The sequence below is a fragment of the Cicer arietinum genome, chromosome 3 (assembly GCF_000331145.2).
Source record: "Cicer arietinum cultivar CDC Frontier isolate Library 1 chromosome 3, Cicar.CDCFrontier_v2.0, whole genome shotgun sequence".
NCBI lineage: Eukaryota > Viridiplantae > Streptophyta > Magnoliopsida > Fabales > Fabaceae > Cicer > Cicer arietinum.
In genome coordinates, this window is record NC_021162.2 from 3,246,214 (window position 1) to 3,254,711 (window position 8,498).

Here is an 8,498-nt window from a genome sequence, read left to right on the forward strand (position 1 = left end):
CCTCCACCACAATCTAGCCAACATTTTTTTCACCCTCAACCTCCACCGCAATCTAGTCAATTATTTTTTCTCCCCCAACCTCCACCACAATCTAGCCAACATTTTTTTCCAAGAATCAATGTCCAACACAACACAACAAAATCAATATTATATACCAACACCTCCTGACACTCAACCGCCTCCTCATACTTTTACCCACACACCACATCCTCATACTTTTATCCACACACCACATCAATCTTACAGGTTCGCGCCAGGGAAACAATTTAATTTTGACAGTCAACAACCACATCAAGAAGACAACAGTTGACTATCATTTGCATCAAGCGAAGAGGAATTGTTGTATAACACGTTCAAAAGTCGTCATAATACACCTGAGTCCGCTACCCAGTTACTGAATAATATGTGTCAACAAAATTTTCAAATTCCAAACTTTGGGAATGCATATACTCCGTTGAATCAAATATCTAACTGGACTCAAGGTGGAAGTAGATCTTTTGCAGCACTTCCACCTAGACATCCTCCACAGCAAGAAGACGAAGATCAAGAAGAAGAAGAAAAACAACAAGAAACTTGTGATGTACCAAGGCGTCGTCAAAATCCCGTACGTGTGAGAAAACCTCGACAATGTGGTACTGGAGGCCACCTTCGACATTAATTATCGTAATTTTTGTAAAATTTGTGATGTTTTTTATGAATACATTATGTAATTTAAAGTTTTATCTAATTTAAATTTTCTATTTATGTATTTTTATGAATTATAATAATTTTAATGTGATATATATATATATATATATTATTTTAATTAAATTTAAAAATTAAAAAAAAAAAAAACCTTTGGGAAATCGGCATTTCGAACTTGGGTTTGCAAAAAATTTATCATAATTTAAAATTTCTATTTATCTATTTTTATTAATTATATATATATATATATATTACTTTTGTTATTTCAACAAAAATTGAAATAATTATTTTTTACAAAAAACTAACCTTTTAAAAACTGACATTTCAAACTTGAATTTTCTAAAATTTTATCGTAATTTAAATTTTCTATTTATCTATTTTTATGAATTATATTAGTTATATATATTACTTTTGTTATTTCAATAAAAATAAAAATATTTTTTTAACAAAAAAATTATTTTATATATGCCCATTTGGAATTTGGATTTAATAAATTTTTTTCATAATTTAAATTTCTATTTATTTATTTTTTATGTATTTTTATGAATTATAATAATTAATTATATATATAATTTTACTAAAAATTAAAAAAAAAATTAAAATTTTTTATTTTTAAAAAAAAAAAAATAAGTTGGAAGTCGTCATTTGGAAGTTGGCCTTCCTTAAGGAAGTCGCCATTCCAAATAGCGACTTATAAGGGGAAAAAAATTTGAAAAAAAAAGATATTTTGGTAGATTTATTTCAAAAGGGGGTATATAGGTATTTTTTTTTTTTTTTGAGAAAGAGGGCAGTCAGGAAAAAAAAAAAAACCCTTTAAAAGAGGTGATTAAAGTATCTACAAGTGTAGAGGATGATGATGTCATGAATGTTGTATTGGTTGCAATAGAATGTGCTCCTTAGTTAAAAACCGGTAATTAACATGTTCTTTGTTGATTTTTTTTTAAGCGCGTTTTTAGATCATAGAATGTTGGTTCAGCGTCCTTATATAATTGGTCTATAAAGTGAGAGATGGATTCTACTTATAAATACGTTTTTAGATCATATTTCATTCAACGTGAGATTCTTCGTCATATTTCATTCAATGTGAGACTTTCCATATACACCCTATGCTCAAGATTGAACATTTGAAAAGTAATATGAGTGGTCCAATCAAGGTTGTCTTAACAAAAAATGGATAAATTTTGATTTATCTTAAATTTTGATTGAATATAACTCGTTTTTACAAAATCGACTTGTAAAATATGAGATGTCTCCCGTCTATAAACATAGTTTTAGATCATATTTCATCGAATGTAGAACTACCAACGTCTTTTGAGTTGTCTTATAAAGCTATGACAAGCTGAAATAGGTGTCATTGGAAATGCGAGAGAAACACTCAAATCAAATTTATAATGATTTGCATCAAATGAGCTCACGAAGATGGTTGAAATTTGGAGTTCATTCTCAAACAAATGTACTTTCATTGGCCACATCCTTAGGCGAAAAAACTACATACCTACACCGATTTTGGTAACTTGTATCTAAGTTATAATTCTAAATTGCGGTTAGCAATTGTAATTACGGTTGCAATATAAAGAATTTAGAGGTCGTTATTCTACTTGAACAAACATGGTGCGCATTAGCATGGGTTACTCGTCGGTTGAGGCAATACATGTTATGCCATATAACTTGGTTGGTGTCTAAAATGGACTCAAATAAATACATCTTTAAGAAACCTGCTCCTACTGGAAGGATTACTCGTTGGCAGATATTGTTATCAGAATACGACTTGGCATATGTTACACATAAAGCTATCATAGGAAGCGCACTAGACGAGTATTTGTTCCAACAACCTGTAGAAGATTATCAATCAATGCAATGTAAATTCCCCGATAAAGGCATAATGACTTTATTGAAGAGACTAAATCATCCGAAAAATAAAAATGGACGTTGGTATTTGATGGTGCTTCTAATACATTAGGGCATGGAGTTGAAGCCATTTTGATTTCTCTAGAGAACCATTTCACTACATTTACGACTAGATTGTTTTTTGATTTCACGAACAATATTGCAGAATATGAGGCATGTGTTATGGGCATTAAAGCAACTATTAAATCAAAGGTAAAAGTTCTTGAAGTATATGGAGACTCATTGTTGGTCATCCATCAGACAAAGGGAGAGTGGGAAACTCGAGTTCCAAATTGATTTTGTATCATACGTATATCAAAGAATTGACAGAACACTTCAAGAAAATCACTTTTCATCATATTCCTCGACAAGGACACCAATTGGTCGACGCCCTTGCCACATTGTCATCAATGTTTAAAATCAGCATCGGTCAGGACGTACCGGTCATAAAAATTAAACAAATGGATAAGCATGCATATTGCTTATCAATATAAGAATATTGTCAATCAACTTTTTCTTAAATGGCGATGTGCTTTATAAGAGAAATCATGTCATGGTTCTCCTCAGATGTGTGGATGAAACAGAATTAGAGAAGATAATTCAAGAAGCTAACGAAGGTTCTTTTAGAACTCATGAAAATGGACACGCAATGGCAAGCAAAATCTTAAGGGTTGATTACTATTGGTTGACTATGGAGTTCGATTGCTTTAATTACATAAAGAAATGTCATAAATATCAAATCTATGCTGATAAAGTGCATGTACCACCCACCTCTTTGAATGTTTTAACATCACCATGACCATTTTCAATGTGGGTCATGGATGTTATTGGACTCATCGAACCTAAGGCTTCAAATGAGCATCGATTGAAGCCGCTTCTTATGCCAACGTGATGAGGAGCATGGTGGTTAGATTCATCAAAAGAAAATTGATTTGTCGATGTGGCTTACCAAATAAGATTATCACTAATAATGCGACCAATCCGAATAACAAAATGATGAAGAAGTTGTGTGATAATTTCAAAATTCAGCACCATAATTTTTCGCCTTATCGCCCAAAAATGAATGAGGTTGTAGAAGCAGCAAATAAAAATATCAAGAAAATCATACAAAAGATGATAGAGACATATAAGGATTGGCATGAAATGCTTCCCTTTACATTACATGGCTATAGAATTTATGTTTGTACCTCAACATGGTAACTCGTTTCCCATTGGTGTATGGAATGGAAGCAGTGCTTCCAATTGAAATTGAAATTCCCTCTATCAGAGTCCTGATGGAAACAAAGCTAGAAGACGCAGAGTGGGTTCAATCAAGATTTGACCAATTAAATCTCATATAAGAAAAGAGAATGATAGTTCTTTGTCATGGTCAGCTATATCAGAAAAGAGTTAAAAAAAACTTATGAGAAAAAAGTTTGTCCTCGAGAGTTTCAAGAAGGAGACTTAGTGTTAAAGAAAATATTGTCCATAAGAAAATATTATTGTAGAAATTGGACTCCGAACTACGAGGGACCATATGTTGTGAAAAAAGCCTTCTCTGAGGGAGATATAATACTCGCAGAAATGGACGGAGATGAGCTTCCACTTCCAGTTTCAGATGCAGTCAAAAAATATTATGCTTAAAAAATGATTGAAGAAATGGGCTCGCTAGGTTTGGAGAATCTTGATGGATTGAAAACATGGAAGAACGGTCCATGCAAAAATTAGAGATTGAAAAAAAATAAAAAATAAAAATTGGGGCAGTTATTATTCTTAGATGCTGACCAACAGGAGTCCTAAATTACAAGAATGACTAGTGTTTGTTATCCCTTCAACTAAAGATAAACTCACACATCCCTACATTATAACCCTTAGCTCAATTGTATTGTTCTCAATGTAATAAATGTATATTTTTCCAATCTTGTCATTCGACGTTATACATTACCCTATTTCTAAGCTAATTTAATCTCATGGTTGTTTATTAGCATTTTTAAAAAAATATTATTCTATGATAATAAATTTTGAAATTTGAAATATGGGTAAATATAAAAATTATTTTAATTATTTTAACATTTGAAAAATATATGCATGGAAACTCTATGGATTCTCAACTTATATAGGGGTGTCAACAAAAAAATACGATGAAGGTCATCATTTTAAACAATGCTCTTTGTTTCGCCTCTAAAAAAAGAGTCGCACGAGATATACTAGAGTCATCATGCAAAAACGATTGTTATCTCCATTCATCCATTGAATCTTGTAGGCGTAGAAGATAATAAGGATCGGGGAATTACTAAAATGAACAAGAATTTAAAAATCATGCATCTTACATTTATAACTTACATATACTCACAAAAATCATGCATTTTTATTCATACTTTGTGTATGCTCAAAAACCTTGCATAGTACATAACAACATCAATCATTCATATCTTATTCATACACAACAACCTTTTGTTACATTGATCATTATTATGTGTTTATATTTCATCTCATTATTTATCTTCTAAACTAGACTTATAGGTTGCTCGCAATCATGCTTTACACTATTACCGATATGCGCTTCGGTAATCAATCTGAAGACAATCATTTCTTTCATTATATTGATCTACGCATCGATAATCAAATCTTAAGACGATCATTCTTATCAATCTATACACCGGTAACTAATTTGAAGACAATCATTTATATTTTTGTTGATCTACGCATCAGTAATCAACCTAAAGACTATTATTTACACTTTTCTTGATCTACACATCGGTAATCAATCCGAATACGATCATTTATATTTTTCTCGATCTACACATCGGTAATCAATCTGAAGAACATCATTTTCATTATTGTTAATCTATGCATCGATCACCAATCCAAAGACGATCATTTATATTTTTGTCTATCTACGCATCGATGCCTACTCTAGAGACGATCGTTTTTCATCTTTGTCAAACATGTTTATCACATCCTCGTGTCTCAACTCATCTTCCACTTTCACAATTTATTTAGACAAAATATAAGTACTTATCTTTAATTATTTTTTACAAAGATAATATTTCTATTCTCTAGTAAATATAATTAAATAGGGGCAGCTGTAGTAACTCAATTTTGTCCGATCAATTAAAAATAATTTCAATTAAAATAAGTAATAATATGTTAATAAACGTTTTGCACGAAGTCTAAAATTATCATTTTATAAATTTAGTCTAATTTTAAGTTTATATGAGATTCCATTACATTATATTTAACACCAAAAATAAAATAAATAACTAAAATAAAATAAAAGAAATTTTTTTATCCCGCTTTTTTACTTCCAAACGTTTCCATCTTTTCACTTTTTCCTCTTTCCACCTTGTCCTCTTTTTTCATGTTCTCCTCCCCTTTTCATAATGTTGTAAACCGACTTTTACTGCAAGAAGTGTTGTTTACCATCTATATTTTCATTTTCACTTTTTTTTAGTTTAATAAGGGTGTTAGTTTTACCATTTAAACACTTAATCAAAAAGACTAGCCACTTATTTGTGATTGTTTAATTTTTGCTTATTTTCACTTTTTTTTTTAGTTTAATAAGGGTGTTAGTTTTACCATTTAAACACTCAATCAAAAAGACTAGCCACTTATTTCCTTAATGGTTTGTGATTGCTTAATTTTTGCTCAAAAACAATGAAAAATCCAGAACTTAATGTTATTTCATGGACACATAGATTCATCACTTAAGCCTGTAAATGGAGAACGAAAATCACTAATTAAGGAGTTTTTTTTTTACTAAAAAAAACAGAAAAATAAAGAGGGTAAGGAATAGAAGAGAAATAACATATGAGAGAAAAAAAATATAAGATATAAGATATTTTTAAATCTTTTTAGTATTATATATATATATATATATATATATATATATATATAATTTATTTTTTATTATCACAGTATGCATACAAATAAAAAAATCATGTTTTTGATCCTATTGTGTTTATTTATTTATTTATTTTTTTCTCTTCAATATTTAATATTAGAAAATATAAAACTAAAACAAATTAATAAAATTGTAAATATTATAGAAAAATTAACAATAAATCAAAAGAGAAACAAATAAAAAAAATTCAAACAAACCAAAGAAAAAAATTGGGACTTAAAATGTCGTTTTCGTCGGAACGACGATCGGCTGTAACCGACCACCATTGATCATCGTATGCCGCCACCATTCTTCACCGGTGACGACACAACCACGCTCTCTTCTTCTTTTCCTTTTTTTTTTTTTTTTTCTTCTCTTTCTTCTTTCTTCTTTCATCTCTTTTCTCTTTTCCCTTTCGTTTTTTCTATCTTTCTTCTTTTTTTTTTTCTTCTTCTTCACTTTTTCTTATTTTTTCTATTTGTAACCAACACCTCCTTCTTCCCTCTTTCCTTTCTTTCTTTCTCTTTGTCTTATTTTATCTAAAAATTAGATTTATGCTTTTATATATATATATATATATATATATCCTTTTTTTTTATACTAAAAGCAAATTTGGACTCCAAGCCCAACTTTTTTTATTTTAACTATGTAGTTTAATTTTTCTATTTTTTTTCTCTCTCTCTTTTGATAGGTTCACTCATTTTTATTTTATTTATTCTTTGACTAAAATTATTTTTTAATGAAAGTTCAATTCCATTTTACTCTTGTAGTTTTTTTCTTTTAAATTTTTTTTTGAGGTTCAACTTTTTAATTTCTCCTAAAAGAAAAAATAAATATTGAAAATAAATATTGAAATTGATTGAGATGATACATCTTAAATATTTATAACATGAGTTGTGATAATTTGATGATCTTAAACTCTAAATTAATTATTTTTTAATAAAATTGGACCGATCAAGATATGACATCTTGTCGGTCCTAGTTTAAAATGCATAAGTTGTGACAACTTTGTGATCTTAAACAATTTTAATTAATTTCAAACAAACAATCAAACATATTTGTTAATAAATTTCTCAGGCTCGAGGTCTTTTTTCTTAATTAAATTAACAACATCGTCTAATTAAATCTAAATTTCCACCACAAAAACGTATTTTTTAAAAACCAATCAACACATCCGCATTTTTTACCCAAGAACTATGTAGCTTTGATTTCTCCTTCTTATCAATTTCTCCATCGTACCGGGAGATACGAATGAGCAAGATCGCACTCTTGTCAAGCATAATAATAATAAAATTTTCTTTTTTTTTTGTATGATTTAAATATACTCTTATGATTAAATTATTTTCCATTAAAAAAATTATACTTGCATTTTTAAAAGGAGCGATAAATTTATATAAGTTAACATTAATTTTACACAATTAATTATAGGTATCCGTATTTTAACGGATGTCGTATGATGATAACATATTCCCTACGCATAATCGACTCCCGAATTCAAAATTTGGTTTCAAATACCACTTTTCTTTTTTTAAAGGATTTCCAAATATTTTCTTTAATTTTAAAATAAATTTTAGTGACAACTTCGTTAAATTCAAAAAAAGACTCGAAATTTTAGACTGCTACAGTATCTTTTGTCATCTTCTTGCCCTATTTCCATCATAGGTTGTGGCACTTGGTATAGTAACTAGGTTGAACCTCAAGACACAGGAGTGAGAAAAATGCATAAAATTGGTGGACATGTATAGAACAACTACTTTATTCTTTATTCTTAATCATTTATCAATTATAATCTATGAATCTATCAAGTTTCTTCTACTTAGATGTAACCTTTTCCAATTTTCAATTTACAGGATGTAGAAGTAAGATATTTTCAGGTCTACTGTGATGGTGTAGACTTTGTTTTTATTGAAAGTACAATTTTTCATCATCTAGAACATAACATTTAAGGAGGAAGCAGATTGGAAATAATCTATTTTTGGCTGAGTATCAATCCACTGTGTGATAATTTTATTTCAGAGAATTTGGTCCCTTATATTGTGAGCTATTAGTTTCCAGCAATATCAGC

The 8,498-nt window shown here is 29.3% G+C and overlaps 1 pseudogene; it reads left to right on the top strand.

Annotated features, from left to right (window-relative positions):
• Positions 1 to 3,764: 3,764 nt before the first annotated feature.
• Positions 3,765 to 8,498, top strand: part of LOC101489900 (granule-bound starch synthase 2, chloroplastic/amyloplastic-like) — a 6,945-nt pseudogene continuing 2,211 nt past the window's right edge.